This window comes from Felis catus, chromosome D2, assembly GCF_018350175.1.
Source record: "Felis catus isolate Fca126 chromosome D2, F.catus_Fca126_mat1.0, whole genome shotgun sequence".
Taxonomy (NCBI): domain Eukaryota; kingdom Metazoa; phylum Chordata; class Mammalia; order Carnivora; family Felidae; genus Felis; species Felis catus.
Genome location: NC_058378.1, coordinates 18,192,918 through 18,210,301, shown reverse-complemented (window position 1 = coordinate 18,210,301; position 17,384 = coordinate 18,192,918).

Genomic DNA, 17,384 nt, shown 5'->3' with positions numbered 1-17,384 from the left:
CGTTGGGGTACCCAGGGAGCTCAGCCAGTTAAGCGTTCAACTTTGGCTCGGGTCATGATCTCACGATTTGTGGGTTCGAGCCCCCAGGTCAGGCTCTGTGCTGACAGCTCGGAGCCTGGAGCCTGCTTCGGATTCTGTGTCTCCCTCTCTCTCTGCTCTCGCCTGCTCGCTTGTTCTCTCTCCCTCTCTCTGTCTCAAAAATAAAGATTAAAACATTAAAAAATTTAAAAAATAAATTATAAAAGTAAACATTAAAAATTGTTTTCAATAAAATGAAATACCTACCTTTGGAAAACCCCACCAGCGTATCAAGAAAACACTGAAATGACTGATTTTTTGTTGAGCAATTTGGATTGCGATTGGGGGTGTGGGGAGTGACTGAAAAGGCTGGACAGATGAGTCTTTTTAATGTTCCGGAAGCCACATTTCTGCATCCCCTTTCTCCATTATTCGAGACAACCAAAAACTTGGTTCTCCTGCCATCTTTTAAAAAGAGCTCTTAGCATAATTGTGCAGTATCCCTCAGAGTCCTTTAGGAATGGTGGGGTTGGGGGCGGGGGTCTTGCTTTGACATCAGGGAAAAGCTTGTTCGTGATTTGTTGAGAAACTATGTTGTCCTGATAGTCCCAAAGACGTAGGAGGGGAGGAAACATTAAATGCCAGGAAAGAGGACAGCATGCTTTGTAGCCTCTGTTTGGGGTCGTTGCAGAGACCGAGACTGGGTAGTCCAGCCAGCTGTGCCCTCTGGAATGTTCTGGAAGAAGTTTGGGCTGGTCCAGGGGGAGGGGAGCTCTATGAGCTCTGGACTGGAGCAAGAGGACCAGATCTGCAACATTTTTTATAATCAAGTATGTGACTTGACCCAGCTATTTGATTCTGCAGTAATCACATTGAAAGAATATACATATATATTCAGCCAGGGGGCGCCTGGGTGGTTCAGTCCGTTGAGCGTCCGACTTCAGGTCCTCTGTCCCCCTCTCTCTGCCCCTTCCCCACTTGTACTCGCTCAAAAATAAATAAACCTTAAAAAAACATCAGCCAACAAAATAAAATCTTTTATGCTCTCTCCCGTCTATGGACGCACCTGAAAGAAAGAAAATTCTCTCCCGAAACCAATTTACCAATATCCCTAACTAATTTACCAGTAATACAGTGTATAGATGCTTGATTTTCTGTATTATGTGTGCCTGCAAATGACGTACGTCATTTCCAAAAAACCGTAGGGTCTCAAAGCAGTAATGAGAAAGATTGGCATGTCGGCTCCTGCCTGAGCTCCTGGGGGTCCGGGCCCTGCTGGGCCAGGGCTGCAAAAAGGGCCACCGTGGTCCTCATCCTGGGTTCCACCCACGGGGGAGTCAGACTTTGAACCAGACCTTGAACACAGTTATGAGAATAAAGACTGAGTCTCTTTATTGGCCGGGCCGCCTCACCGCTGTGTGAGCAACTGCCTGGGGGAGGGGTCACCAGGTGAGGGTCAAGATGTGAGACCGTGGAGTGGCCGATGCGGGCTCACCGAAGGACTTTCAGAAATGAGCTGTCGTGTTGCTGTTGAATTGCAGAAGATTCTCTGTTAGAGCACTTTTTTGGATTGGGTGGGAGAAATCCTGGTTACATACAGATTAGATTAAAAGAGACATTTGTTACCTTGTATAACAAGAAATCCACAGGTGACAGGGTTCTAGGTCAATCCTGGGGCTTGACGTTGTCGTGAACAAAACGAACTGCTTTCTGCCTGACTGCCCGCCTCCCCCCTCCCACCCAGGCTCTTTCTCCTTTCTCCCCTTCTTTCCTTCTCTCTCTCTCTCTCTCTCTCTCTTCCCCCACCCCCCCCTTCCTCCCTCCTTTCTTCTTTGTCCTGCCTGCCTTCCTTTCTCCCTTCTCTTTCCCTTCCTTTCTCTCCTTGGAGAAGACACATCTTTCCCAGTGACCACCCCACCCCACCCCACCCCTGCAGAACGGGGCACTCAGGTGCTTAGTCAGCCAGCAACGGTCCTATCCCAGGGCCACTGTCCTCAGTCGTGGAAATGGGTTCTGCTGGCAAGGAGGACCAGGAAGGGAGAACTGCTCATCCTTGCAAGAGTCCTGGAAGCAGCTGGACAGGCGGGGCCTGTGGACAGCTGGACGGCCATGTGGTCGCAGCGTCCCTACATCCTCGAGAGCGGTGGCTTCTGGGTCTCCCGGTGTCTGATGTCTGCCGGCAACGTGGGGTTTCTTCTGAGGTTTTCAAATGAATAAAACCCGTGGCCTGGGATTACAGAGACGACTAATTAGATGGAGACACAATTATCACGATGTTTTGTGATACGTGCTTCTTAACGCATTAAATAACGAGGCTTCTAATCTCGTAGCTACTGTTATTTCAAAGTCGTGATGGGCATGAGCAGGATTTTCAAAAATCTGCAATAATTAACGTAATATGAAAATACCTGTGATCTTTTTTTCTAAAGATTTTATTTTTTTAAGTAATCTCGACACCCGACACGGGGCTTGAACTTACAACACCCAAGATCAAGACTCACGAGCTCTACCGACGGAGCCAGCCAGATGCCCCTGTGATCTTCTTCTTCTTCTTCCTTTTTTTTTTTTTTTTTTAACTGGTGACAAAGTTCTCGGTTCAGTTGGACTTCTCCAATTCAACTGGAGGTTCGTGACAATAAAGATGTCATTTTTTTGCCCCACCGAAGTTTCCGGACGCCCTGAATTCTAAGAACCCCAGTGTAGATGACACTCGTGACTTACGTCTGCGATCTGGGACCATCTCTGAGCCTCGGGGGGTTCGTCTCCTTGCTGCAGCATCACATGGGAACAGTGTGTGAGGCAGAGGAGAATCGGACGTTGACCTTGGACCTGGGCCCCCGCCCTGATGCTGAAGGCCAAGTGAGAAGAGGTGCCCCTTGGGGACAGACTTGTGTGAGCCACGCACCCGAGACTCACGGTCACTGAATTTGCATTCGTGTTGAGAAATAATAGGTAATAAATGCCTCGGGCGGGCGAGGGAGGGAGCCCAGGAAGGGCCGCAGGGAGGCCCCCTCGTCCTCAGAACATCCAAGTGCCGGTTGAACCTATGACCTGTGGGCCAAGGAGCCTGGGGTTTTCTGACCGACTTCTCGCTCTCTTGGATCCACATGGGAAATGCAGGAGGCAGAAGATCGTCCAGGGAGCAAGGAAGCAGAATGGGGATGTTGTAGAAGTGCTTCGGGAGGAGAGGAATGGAGAGGTTTCTCGACCACCACTGGCACGGCCTCTTCTGGGAGCCCGTCACCCCCAAGCCCGCCTTGCGTGAACGGTCCACCTGCTTCCACGGAGCTCCTCACCGCAGGCCCGCCCGGGGCCGCACCAGTGCTCGACACGGGCGAGGTGCGCGATCGACGGAACACCACTGCTGGGTGCCACGCGGGGCGGGAGTTTCAGGATAGAGAGTAAGGCTTGAGGGGAAGCGAGAAAGGCAAGTGGAAGGGGGTGACCCCAAGAAGCCTGGCTGTGACCTGCCAGGCCCTGGAACCAAAGTGCCGCCCTCCGAATCCCCTCTAATCTTCACCGCCCACAAAGCAGTTGTCACCCTCGTTTCACCATCGGGGAAACTGAGGCTCCCATAAGCCAAGCCATTCGTCCAGTTTGCTCACAAGAGCAGCGAAGAGACAGGGGCCGCGGGTGGTTAAAGGGGAGCGTGGAGCCCAAGCGCAGAGCCGTGGGGGGGTAGGGCAGTGGCCGGAGGGGGCTGAGGGGACAGAGGGCGGGCGTGGTTCCTCACACCACCTGTGTCACCCAAGGCGCGTCATTTAACCCGGGCCGTGAAATGGGCACAGTCGGCTCACGCGGGATGATTGCCAAGAAGAGGGGAGTTGTGAAGAGCGCCTCCCTCCTGGGCAGGGGCAGCGGCTGCCACCAGCCACCAGCCAGCGTGGTTTCTGCTGCGGGCTTGTGGGCACGTGGGGGCCACAGAGGGAAGGGCGACCGAACAGGGGAACCGAGGCGATCCGCGCTAGAGACGCTAAGTTCTCCATGCACATTACACATCCTGGGAGTGGCGCCAGGGGCCTCAGAAGAGGGACAGCTAAGCACCTCTCGATCCTATGTGTTCCCCTGCCCCAGCCACATGCCAGGAGCAAGACCCGGTGAGAGCATGGCCCACGTCTCTCCAGTAGGGGGCAACAGTGGGGGGTGGGCAGGGCATAGCCACAGAGCGACATCACTAAGCCACGTGGGTCAGGTCTTAGGAAGTGGAAAATAAAGTGTTTGAGGCTTGGGGCGCCTGGGTGGCTCAGTCGGTTAGACGTCCCGACTTCCGCTCAGGTCATGATCTCGCGGTTCGTGAGTTCAAGCCCCGCGTCAGGCTCTGTGCTGACGGCTCAGAGCCTGGAGCCTGTTTCAGATTCTGTGTCTCCCTCTCTCTCTGCCCCTCCCCCGTTCATGCTCTGTCTCTCTCTGTCTCAAAAATAAATAAACGTTAAAAAAAAGAAAGTGTTCAAGACTCATTATGGAGCCTCCATTTATGTTCCCTCCACCTCCAGAAAATTCACGTTGAGATCCTGTCCCCCCACCACCTCAGGATGTGACTATATTTGGAGGTAAGGTCTTGGAACGAGTGAATAAGTTAAAGTGGGGTTATTGGGGTAGGCTCCAGTGTCTTTGTAATCTTATTTTTTAATGTTTTATTTATTTTGTTTTGAGTTCGTATTTATTTTGTGATCGAGCACGAGCGGGGGGGGGGGGCGGGCAGAGAGAGGGAGAGAGAGAGAGAGAGAGAGAGAGAGGATCCCAGCAGGTTCCACGCTGTCAGCGCAGAGCCCGATGTGAGGCTTGAACTCACGAACCGTGAGATCATGACCTAAACCACAGTCAAGAGTCAGATGCCTAACTGACTGAGCCACCTGGGTGCCCCATGACTAGTGTCTCTAAAAGAAGAAGACATTAGGACACAGACGTAAGGAAGACCGGATGAAGCAACAAGGAGGAGACGGCTGTCTACACACGAAGAGAGGCCTCCGGAAGAGTCAAGCCTGCCAACACCTAGTCTCTGACTTGGCGCCTTCAGAATTATGAGCAGATAAATCTCTATTGATTAAGCCACCCGGTCTGTGGTTCTTTTTTTGGCCCCCCTAGCAAACTCACGCAGGATTTGGGACCAGGAGCTGGGTAATAAATACCTAAAAAGTATGAAAATGGCTTCAGAACTAGGTACTGTGTAGAAGCTGGAAGAGTTTTGAGGAGAATGTTAGGAAAAGCCTGGATTGCCTTGAAGAAACAGTTGGTAGAAATACGGGCATGAAAGCAATTCTTTTGAAGGCTCAATGAGAACAGAGAGAAGAGAAAAGAAAAGGAAAGAGAAGAGAGGAGAGGAGAGGAGAGGAGAGGAGAGGAGAGGAGAGGAGAGGAGAAGAGAAGAGAAAAAAGAAAAGAAAAGAAAAAAGAAAAAGAAAAGAAAAAAGAAAAGAGAAAAAAGAAAAGGCTTACATTGCCTTAGGGAGATGCATATATCATCACAGAATGCTGCTAGAATATGGACAGTAAAGGTGTTCCCGGGGCACCTGGGTGGCCCAGGCGATTAAGCGTCCGACTCTTGATTTCGGCTCAGATCATGATCTCATGGTTCGTGAGATCGAGCCCCAAGTCAGGCTCCTTGCTGACAGCACAGATCCTGCTTGGGATTCTCTCTCTGCCCCTCTCCTGCACATGCTCGCTCTCTCTCTCTCTTTCTCAAAATAAATAAAACTAAAAAAGAAAAAAAGTTAAAGGCCATGAAATGCTCCCGAAGAGTTCTCAGATGGACGTGAGGCACCATTGACTGGAAATTGGAGGAAGGCAGACCTTGTCAAAAAGTGGCCACAACCTTGGCTGAAACGTGTCCCAGTGTTTTGTGGACAGTAGAACTAGTATGTGACCAAGCCGGGCACGGAGCTGGGGAGGTTTCCAGGCAAATGGTTGCAAGTACAGCCTGGCTTCTTCTTGCTATTTATAGTAAAAATGCAAGAGAAAGGAGACAAACTGGAAGAAAAACCAGAACTTGAAGATTTGGAAAACTCCCCACCTATCCGCACTTCCCAAAGTGGGAAAGTGTGTTCTGGAGAGATCTCTCAACAGGAGGCAGGGCCAAGTTTGCTAAAGAGAATATAGGCCTGTCACCCGAGGATCCCAATAGCCATCTCCGCAGAAGCTGGGAATAGAAGCAGGCTTATCCAGGTCTGTGACGAGCCTCCTGTCTGAGGGCTGGGACTCCTGAGACCCATCTCAAGTGTTGAAAGAATTGTACACCGGCAGAAATGCCAACTTAGACCAAGGGGACCAGAGACGGGACAAAACGGAGGAAGGCTGTCAGACTTTTGGGACTCTGCGGGACAGCACAGCACAGCCATCCAGCTGTGAGCATGCCTCGCCCTTCAGGCCAAGAGAAGGATGACCCTAAAGACAGTTCAAAGGTCACAGGCGTTTATCACTGCCACACCGGCCCGAGGGCACAGCCCCAGGGGCACAGGGGTCAGGGCTAAGGGTCAGGGTCACCACCCCTGGTGGGCCCAAAAGGCAGAGCCTGGAGCCAGAGGGTTATTCTTGAGCCTTAAAATCTAGAGGAACTTGCCCTGTAGGTTTCAGACGTGCTTGGGACCGCCACCCCTTTCTTCTTTCCAATTTCTCCCTTTGGGCTTGGGGACATCTGTCCTCTGATCCACTGTTCTATTTTGGAAGCAGATAACTAACTTCACCCGGGGCGCAGGGGGGTCCCAAACAGACCAGGTTCAGCCTCTCACCGCTGGCAAAACCCAAAGGCAGAGACACGAGCAGAATTTATTTCCGTGAGGCCAACACCGGAAAGACAGCCGACTGGCGGCTCAAAGACTCTCCAAAGTGCTGAAAATACTTGGAGAACGTGGGACAAAGGTCAGTGGCCCCGGCATGAAGGTCAGGTGGAGGACCACTGTCTCGGGGTCAAGCACGCGGGGTCTTGCGGCTCGGAGCAGCCCTGCTTCTCCAGGGGGTAGTTTCATCACCCCCTGTGCTGTGCCTGTGGGGGGGTCTTTTGCCTGAGTGAAGAGAGAAGCTGAAACAAATTTAATCAGTGCCGACTGAGGTCCGAATGGAGGTGGATGAAGTCCTCTTTCAACTTGTCGTCTGCTCTGAGACCCCAGCTTGAGACCGTCGAGAACACCTTTACCTCTGGTCTCACCCACGCCTGATTTGGGTGCTGTTTCGATGAGATTTTGGACCTGTGGTGGATGCTGGGATCGGTCCAGACCTTTGGGGCTGTTGGGACGGGGTGAATGTGTTTTGCGTATGAGAAAGACATCGTGTGGGGAGTCACGAAGCAGGGTGTTCTATCCCTGCCCCAAAGGACTTACGTCTGCCCTTCCCCCGCAATTCATTTGCTGCAGTGCTAACCCCCAGTACGTTAGAATGTGAAAAGGTGACAGCAGATGACAAGCTTCCCAACATCCCAGACCTCCTGCTCTGAGTCTGACACCCGTAATTCTCAAACCTTGGCTGCACCTTGCCATTCCTTTGGGAGCTGAAAAGCAAAAACGCAAAAGGCAATGCCCACACCAACCCAGGTTGTAGGATTCTGGATCAAGTGTTCTCACCTCTCCGTACTCTTGTTCCCTCGTCGGTAAAAATGGGGATATGACAGTAACAGAGTTGCCGGGACAAGATGATGGGGTCCTCCAACTCGGCCTTTACCCGGACCTGCTTTGCCAGAAAACCATCCCCACCCCGGGCACCTGCTGCTCGAAAGGATTTCACATCACGGATCCTCACTTCGCGATTTCGGTGTGGGATCCTTGGGTTCAGGAGGCTGTGAGTGACAGATCTCTCCACCTCACTCCCGAGGCAAGGCTCGCAGCCCGTACCTCACCCCCGACTCCCCAAGCTGTCCCTTTGTTATCACGACAAAGTCCCAGCCTTTCTGCCTGCGCTCTCTGCTGCCAGGAGCAGGTGGGGAAGTGGAGGGTGGGGAGCGGGTGCTTGAGTCCTCGCTTTGTGCAGTGAGCACACCACTGCCTCCCGGGGACACGCACAGTGTCCTCCCGCTGCTGGGGGTCCCCGAGAGGACCCGTGGCTCCCGCCAAGGCAGGGCCTGGAGCAGAGTCGCCAGGGTGATCAACACTGCTGTCTGTCAAAAAAGTCTCTCTCCCTGATGACACTTCTGGGGAAAGAACTGCTCAGGACCACAGCTGTCATGTACCTGACCCGAATTTCATCAGCCACGCCGGTGACAGCTCAGCTTTTCGTCCTTTCTCTTGCCCTGCTGTCCTTTTAGCCCCAGAGGCAGAAGATCCAAATCGCGGAAGATGTCTCCACGTCCAGAAGCCCATTAAAGCAGCGACGGTCTCTGGCACGTCCGTGGGCCCCATCGGGGAGGCAAGGGCCGGAGGCAAGGGTCACGGACACAGCCTGCCTCCCGGCGGCCGGGGTCCAGGGCCAGTGATTATGAAGAGAGGTTGCCTGGGTGATGGGATTGAGAGAGTCCAACAGATCCCCCTTCTCCAAACGGTCACCACCTGTCAATCTGTCACACCACCTGCCGTGTTACCACTAAAATCGTTTGTCCTGTGGATGTCAGAGCTTTCCAGAAGAGCGATGGTAGCCTCATGGGCAGCCAGAGGGGGCAGACGCCTGCGAGGAAGCCAGGTCCACCGTCCATATAAAGACGGGGCAGCGGGGGTCTCTAGGGACGATGCCGGTGCTCCCCAAGCCTGGCCCAGGGCTCTTTGTGTTGTGTCCACCGTCGCTGTGGATACGAAGAGCCCCCCCAGCACCTCCCGCCCCTTCCAGTGAGCTCCTAAGTGCTTTTTTCTTTTAAAAAAAAATTTTTTTCAACGTTTATTTATTTTTGGGACAGAGAGAGACAGAGCATGAACAGGGGAGGGGCAGAGAGAGAGGGAGACACAGAACTGGAAGCAGGCTCCAGGCTCTGAGCCATCAGCCCAGAGCCCAACGCGGGGCTCGAACTCACGGACCAGGAGATCGTGACCTGGCTGAAGTCGGACGCCCAACCGACTGCGCCACCCAGGCGCCCCTAAGTGCTTTTTTCTTAAGACATTTTGTATTATGGGCAAACACGTGGGTTCTCGCCGCGCACCCGGCTGACCTAAACGCCACGCTGGCACCCAGGCTACTGGGCCGCGGACTGCGGCCCCATCCTCCTCCTCCGCCTGGGGACCTCCTGGTCCTCGTGAGGGAAGGAGACGGATCTGTGGTTCCGAAGGAGGTCCCGCTGCTCCCGGGAACCTTCGCGCCGCGAGGCCACGTCCCCACCTGCCTCTTCCCGGTCCTGCCGGCGTCTCCAAAGCGCATACACGTCTGGGCCTTTCCCGGTGCGATGTGTGGGACGACTTGGCAGAAAGGCCGAGCGAGAGGCTGCGGGCGGGGACGCTGTTCACGCAGGAATCCGTGGTGTCCCCTCAGGAAAGCCCGCTCTTTGGAGGGCACAGGGTGACGGAAGAAGCAGCCCGTGTCGGCTGGCACGGCCGACCTTGCGTGAAGCGATTTGCCTCCCGTGTTGCCGTCAGCAAGTCGGTAAAACCCATTTTCAGGAAAGGCTGGCGCCCTCTATCCCCTGTCCTGCTCGTCACCGTCCGGCGTGACCGCCTGAATGGTGGCCGAGACGGCCGGCCGTGTTTGAGGGGATGCAAACGAGGCAGGAACCAGCTGTGCACAGCTGCCCGGAGAACGGGCTCTGCCCGTCCTCGTCATGATCCCGCTCACGCCGGCCATCCGCCAGACCTCCAGGCCAGGAAGAAAGAAAGAAAGTTCAGTAAGGGCCAGGTGCCCTGAGTGATGGTCATGAGGCAGGCTTGCCCTGTACCTAAGATACGATCGTGCTTAAAAGTATTACGTTCTTTTTATTTTATTTTATTTTACATTTTATTTATTTTTTGGTAGAGAGAGACAGAGCACAAGTGGGGGAGGGGCAGAGAGAGACGGAGACCCAGAATCCGAAGCAGGCTCCAGTTCGACGCGGGGCTCGAACTCACGAACCGCGCAATCGTGACCTGAGCCGAAGTCGGACGCTTAACGGACTGAGCCACCCAGGTGCCCCAAAAGTATTATGTTCTTTTCTTTTAATGTTTATTTTTGAGAGAGAGAGAGAGAGAGATCCCAGACCCTGAAACCTAAGGGAATCTGCCCTGCTGGGTTTCCCAATTGCTTGGGACTGCTGACCCCCTTTCCCTTTCACTGTTGCCCTTTTAGAATGAGAATCTTGTAACTGTTATTCTCTGGCTGCCCACCCCTTGTGTTTGGGGAATAGATTGACTTATTTCCTAGTGTCATAGGCCCAGAGAGAGAGAGAGAGAGAGAGAGAGAGAGAGAGAGAGGAATTTTCCCCGGGTTGGACCATATCCAGAGTCTCACCGATACCCCATTTAGATGATGTGATTCGGAACTTTCGATGAGATAAAGATGAGATTTTTTTCAACTTGAGTTGAAGCTGTCGTGGGTTGAGCCTTTCAGGGATGTTGGGATGAAATGAATATACGTTGCACATGGGAGAGACGTGAATATCTGGCCACCAGAGTGTGGAATGGTGGTGGGTTCAATAATGGCCCCCCAAGGGGCGCCTGGGTGGCTCAGTCGGTTGAGCGTCCGACTTCGGCTCAGGTCACGATCTCACGGTTCGTGGGTTCGAGCCCCGCGTCGGGCTCGCTGCTGTCAGCACGTAGCCAGCTTTGGATCCTCTGTCCCCCTCTCTCTGCCCTTCCCCCGCTCACTCTCTCTCTCTCTCTCAAAAATGAACTTTTAAAAATGCAGTCCAGAGTCCGAGAGTCTGAGAGTCCCGGCTCCATTGCCACACTTCCTGCCACACGGGAGCTGCGTCCTCTCGTAAGTATGTGGCCTGTCACTGTGAGGCCCAGGTCCTGCCTCTGTCCTTAAACGCAGGGTCAGCCTGAGGCAAACGGGGTGGGAGAAGCAGGAAAAGGGCTGGAGGTGATCCCCTGGTGGGCGGGTCCTGCCTTCTACCTCCTTCCACGCTGCCCGCTGCGTCTCCGTCCTAGGCGTGACATCCCGTCCCGGCAGGTGGCACTTGAGGGCCCAGCCTCTTCCTGGCCCGATCACAACTGACCTGCCTGTGTTACAGTCTTCCTTGGTTTCGGTGGCGATAAACTCGGGCTCCGTGCGGGGGCTTCGCCTGAGACAACAGCTGTGATCACGTGGGTTGGCCGTTGGGGCAGTTCTGTTAAAATCTCGTTTTGCTCGTTGCCCCCACGGATCAGAAACACAGAAGTCTGTCTCGAGGCTGGCCTCCGCGCGTGCGCTCGGAAGGGACAAAAGTCAGATACTCTTGTCTTTCCGGGTTCTTACTCCAGGAAAACCGGCTCCCTCTGCTCTCCTGCAAGGCCAGGAGCTCCTGCAAGGCTGGGTAGCCGCTCACGCCGTGCGTATCGAGAAACTCCTCCATGTCCCAACTGCCCTCAGGTCTCTCCAGGGCTGAAACAAGTGACCTCAAACCCGGTGGCTCAGTCTTATAGTCGGGAGGTCCGAGCCTGGCTTGGGGTCCGCTGGGCTAAAACCAAGGTGTCTGCAGGGCTGTGCTCCCTTCTGGAGGCTCTGGGGGAGGATCCCATAGCCACATCTTCCCCAGCTTCTAGAACTTGTTCACGCCTCTCGACGTGCAGCCCCTTCCGCCTTCAACGGCCGCAGCACCGCACCTCTTACCCTTCTTCCTCCCCTGTGAACACACTTGGGGAAGGGGCTCACTTATAAAGACCCTGGGGATGACACCGGCCCACTGGGATAATCCAGAATAACCCAGAATAATCCAGCTCGCCGTCTCCAGCTGAGCTGCCTAGCAACCTTACTTCCGTGTGCCACTTAAGTTCTCGTTTGCCACATGAGGCGGCATATTTACCTATGGGGAAAGACACCTTTGAGGGTCACTGTTCTCTCTACTGCTCCTTCTGTTAAGACATCGTGTCTTGGGGACGCTTGCCTAGCTGGCTCAGTCGGTAGAGCATGCAACTCTTGATCTCCGGGTCGTGAGTTCAAGCCCCACACTGGGTGTGGAAGCCTACTTAAAAAAAAAAAAAAAAAAAAAAAGACACCGTGTGTTGATGGGCGTCACTAAAGAGAAGGTGTCCCCAGGGAAGGGTGACACATTCACCACCCGTGCCCTTTAGCCCACTGGTCATGAGAGGGTTGCTGGCCAGAGAGCTATGGAGATGGGGATCCTGGAAGGAGGCCAGCAGGGGGAAGGGGGGCTTCCGTGGTGTCCATGCGGCTGGAGGAAAGAAAGAGAAACCGAGAGCCTCTGGGCTTTGAAACGTTGGGAGTCCCTCGGGGGTGATGTTGCAGCAGAGGGAGGTACCCGCTCCAGAAAAACCCCAGAGAAGGAGCAGGTGAAGCTGTTCGCAAATGAGCTGTTCTGAGAGAGGGAGTCACCGTGCCGGCTGCGCCCCCACCGCACTGACTGCTGCTCCCCAGTGTCGGGAGCCCCGCGGGCCTCCTCACCCTCCGGCTGGAAGGTGCCGGCCTTCCCACGGGGACACCGCCTCCGCCCTGCAAGTGCAGACACGTGACCGTGACCGCTGAGAGGGGCTGCAGGGCTGGCAGGGCCGTGTGGGGAGGAGTGAAGGCAGCGTGCCCCAGAGACCGGGAGACCACCCATCCCCAGGGCCTGAACCCCCAGAAGTTCAGTGCCCCCCCATTCCTGCAGCCTTTGTTCCCTGGAGGCGGGGCCCCACCCCTGAGCTCTGAACTTCCACAGGGAACACCAAGCAGCTGATGACTTTATTTTCCCAATTTGACAAAAAGAAAAGAAAAGAAGAGGAAAGGAAGAAAAAAAGAGAAAAAGAAGAAAAGAAAAAAAAGGAAAAAAAAGAAAATGAAGAAAAAAGAAAAAAAAGAGAAAAGGAAGAAAAAAGAAAAACGGAAACAGAAAAGAAAAAAGAAAGGAGAAAAGAAAACAAAAGAAAGAAAAAAGAAAGAAAAGAAAAAAGAGAAGGAAGAAAAAAGAGAAAAAAGAAAAGAAAGAAAAGAGAAAAGGAAGAAAAAAGAAAACAGGAAGAAAATAAAAAAGAAAAGAGGAGAAAAAAGAAAAAGAAAAAAAAGAGAAAGAAGAAAAAAGAAAAAAGAAAAAAACAAAAAAAGAAAAAAGAAAAAAGAAAAGAAGAAAGAAAGAAAAGAAAGAAAAGAAAAAAAAGAGAAGGAAAAAAGAGAAAAAAGAAAAGAAAAAAAAAAGCTGGGGTTGTTTTCTGCATGAAGCTTCTTCCCCCAAGGAATGTGCCCAGTTCAGCGTGAGTCACCCGTTGGGGTAGACTGTTGTCAACACCGTGTCTGCAGCGGCACAGAGTGACCTCGAGGCTATGACCGGATTCTCAGATCCACCAGCCCCGTGGCACGTTCTCCGGTGAGCACGGTTGACCTCCTGGCCTGGCCTTGCACCCGGGGTGGCCTCAGAGGGACTCAGCATCTCTGAGGGTCTGTGGGCTTCCGGCTGCTTTATATACTGTCGGGCGGCCCAGGCAGGCCTGCCTGGGGACCGTGTCCCTCAGATGCCCCAGAGTGAGCCAGCTCCCCTGCCGTTGAGAGTAGCGAGCGCCAGGGTCAGGCCAGCAGGACATCGGGACGGAAGCTTCTCGTTGGGGTGCGAGCTCTGCATGGTGGGAAGGCACTAAACCCCTTCTCTGCAAGTTCTCTGCTAAAAATGGGGTGTCCCCAGTCAATGAGTGAATGGAGCACCCACCTCCCAGAGCTCGGTGTGCTATCACTGTCCACAGTCTGTTGACTTCCTTCCAGAACCTTCCCTGGAGCGCTGGTGAGCTGCTTTAAGGCCACAGCAAGGCTCTCCCAGCTTTCCCCCTTCATGGAACTGCTTTCCAGATGGGATACCCCCAGGACAGCCTCCCCACCGCACTCAGCCTTCTTCACTCTCTCAGGGAAAACCAGCTTGGCAGGAGAGAGGTTCGTACTCTGAACATTCTTTTCTCTCACCTTCAGCTGCCACTTGAAGAAGCCATAACAACGATCGTGAACTCTAATGCTGCCTTGCGTATTTTCGAAACAGCTTTACCTGGTATCAGTTGGCTCAAAGTCTCCCGGAAGCCACACTTCACTGATGCGACAGTGATGTGATGTAATGACTGAGAGACCGGGCTTTCGGGGGGCGGGGCTGTGGGAAGTCACACCCTGGCTTTATCACCCACGCGCTGTGAGGTTTGACCGAGTGGCTTAACCTCTCTGTGCTCCCGTTTCTTCACCTGTAGATTAGTGATAATAAAAGTGCCTGCTTCATAAGGTTAGTGTCAGGGTCGAAGAGAGCTAATAGAGGGGCGCCTGGGTGGGCTCAGTCAGGCAACCGTCCGACTTCAGCTCGGGCCATGATCTCGCGGGGCGTGAGTTCGAGCCCCGTGTTGGGCCCCCCCCGCCACGCCACCCAGAACTGTCCTGGGCACCCCATGCCTCCAGACCCGGAGAGAGCACCGGTGTGAAAGCACCCACATGCCTTTCCACATTACCCGGTCTCAACTCTCACTCTACAAGTGGTGAAACTAGAGTCCAAAAGCGTCCAGGCCTTGGGGTCCTAGTGGACCTCACCCTTCATCAAGGGCGCACTGTCTTCGAGGGCTGCCGATTTAAGACGCACCAGCAGCTTGCCGTCCAGTGAACGGATTCCCAGCCGCCGGGGCGGCACAACCCGCTGCAGGTTGTTCAAATTATTAGGAGAAGCTCTTTCGTATGGAGCCCAACGCTGGCCCTGATTCTGAGCGGTAGCGGATAAATCCGTTTGTCCTGACAGCCCCTCAAATATTCGACAACTGGGAACTCTTCCAGGGGCCCAGAGTGGCGCTCCAAGTTACGAGGCAAGAAGAAGTGATTTAAGTAAGTGAAGTACTCGGGGCCCCATAGCCAAGTTCATGGAACCCGGAAAACAGAGGCCCTGCTTCTGGTCTGTGGTCCACGCGTGGTTGAGAGTCATCTCTCCTTACTCTCTCCTCCAAGATGTATCCCAGGTCACAGGCTGCTCCTGTCTTCCTCAGCTGCCCCAGAACACGCTCCTGCCCTCTGGTGCCGGGCGGCACCCCCCCCCCCGCCCCCCAGACTGGCCTCTTCGTGTCCACGATCGCCTTCCTCCAGTGCTGTCTCCACCGAGAGCGAAAGCCACGTTCAAAAAAGAGATCACTCGTGAAACGCCGCTCAACCTCAGTAATCGTGCGGGGAGTTCAAATTGAAGCCACGATGAGGCTCCACGTGGTGGCTGTAACGGAAAGGACAGACGTCGGCAAAGACTTAGAAAAACTGGGACCCTCATGCATGGCTGGTGGGAATGCGAAGTGGCGCAGTTGCCTTGGAAAACAGCCTGGCACCTCCTCGACGCTGGGCCCTAGGGTTTCCACGGGACCCCACAATTCCACCCCCAAGGCACCTGCCCGAGAGAAAGGAAAATATCTGTCCCCCCCAAAACCCTGTGAAAGGTACATGGGAAATTGACGACTTTTGCCACTTCTTGGTGTGAGTCTTCAGCTGCTTCAAAATAAACCATTATGTCAGTGTTTTGTAAAGTGGATTGATTGATTTTGAAATAGCAGGGGAGGGCCGGAGAGAGAGGGAGACAGAGAATCCCGACGCGGGGCTCACACTCATGAACCGCGAGATCGGGAGTAAGACGCGTAACCGACTGAGCCACCCAGGTGCCCCAAAATAAAAAATAATTTTAAAAAAAGACCTCAGATGAGGTTACTTCCACATTGTATTTTTTTTAGTATTGTTTTTCTTAGAGAGATGAGAGGATGAGCCGGGGGAGAGGGGCAGAGGGAGAGAAAGAGAATCTTAAGCGGGCTCCTCGCTGATGCCGGGCTCGATCCTACGACTCTGGGATCATGACCTGAGCCAAAATCAAGAGTCAGACGCTCAACCGACTGAACCGCCGAGGCGCCCCAGCTTTCACATTTTAAAAAACAAAACGAAAACACTGCAAAGGCTTCGAAATACTGTTAGTGTTAGTCCCTCCCGCCTGGGGCCCGCTCAGTCCGGGCTTTGTCCCTGTGCCCCCTGCCTTCAGCCCTGCCACTTGCCAGCTCCCCCCAGTCACTCTGGCCCCTCCAGCCCCGTCTTTTTTTTTTTTTTTTTTTTTTTTTTTTTTTGCCCGTTTTAGCTACAAAGTTGACTTCCACTGCTCTGGTCATTTCCGCTGCTTAGAATGTTCTGCCCCCCAATCTGAAGGACCCGCCTCCTCCTCACTGGCAGAAAAGCTTCAAATGTCCCCTCCTCAGAGATGCCTCTTGTGATGGCTCTCATGCCCCTGCCCCTCCTCTCCTATTTCCATGACATTTTCTGAAATGTTCTTGTTTCCGTGTGATGTCCACTGTATGTCTCTCCCCTGGCACATGAGATCCTTCAGAACAGGGACATCCGATGCCCAGAACAGTGTCAAGTCTATCGAAGAGGCGTAAGGAACTACATGAAGAATGAATGTTTCTCTCTCTCTCTCTCTTTTTTTTTTTTAAAGTAAGCTCTACCCCTAATGTGGGGCTTGAACCCACAACCCTGAGATCAAGAGTCGCATGCTGTAGTGACCGAACCAGCCAGGCGCTCTGCTGAATGTTTCCCTTTAGGAAGACGCTGGCAGCAACTTTATAAAAAATCCATTTCAATGTTGGCTCCTCTCAAGTGGAGAAAGTAGGTGCCCAGTGGTCCCGTGGCCGAAGGAGGAAGGGCCGAAGCACAGCTGTGTTCCCGTGGAGAGACACCCAGCTTAAAAGCTCTCGGGGCGCCTGGGTGGCGCAGTCGGTTAAGCGTCCGACTTCAGCCAGGTCACGATCTCGCGATCTCGCGGTCTGTGAGTTCGAGCCCCGTGTCAGGCTCTGGGCTGATGGCTCGGAGCCTGGAGCCTGTTTCCGATTCTGTGTCTCCCTCTCTCTCTGCCCCTCCCCCGTTCATGCTCTGTCTCTGTCCCAAAAATAAATAAAAACGTTGAAAAAAAGAAGATGGTGAAGGATCGTACAGAAATCTGGTCATCTTTAAAAAAAAAAACAAAAACAAAAAAAAAAAACAAAAAAAAAACAAAAAAAAAAGCTCTCAAAGTCTTGGGGCACCTGGGTGGCTCAGTCGGTTGAGCCTCCGACTTCAGCTCAGGTCGTGATCCCCCAGTTCATGAGTTCGAGCCCCGCGTCGGGCTCTATGCTGACAGCTCGGAGCCTGGAGCCCGCTTCCGATTCTGTGTCTCCCTCTCTCTTTGCCCCCACCCCAGCTCACTCTCTCTCTCTCTCCCTAAAAAGAAATAAAATTAAAAAAGCTCTCCAAGTCTTGCCATTGAGGAAGGCAGGGGGCCCAACTATTCAGACTATATATGCTTTATAATTTTTTTTAATGTTTGTTTATTTTTGAGAGAGAGAGAAAGAGTGCGAGTGAGGGGGGGGAGCAGAGAGAGAGAGGGAGGCACAGAACCTGAAACAGCG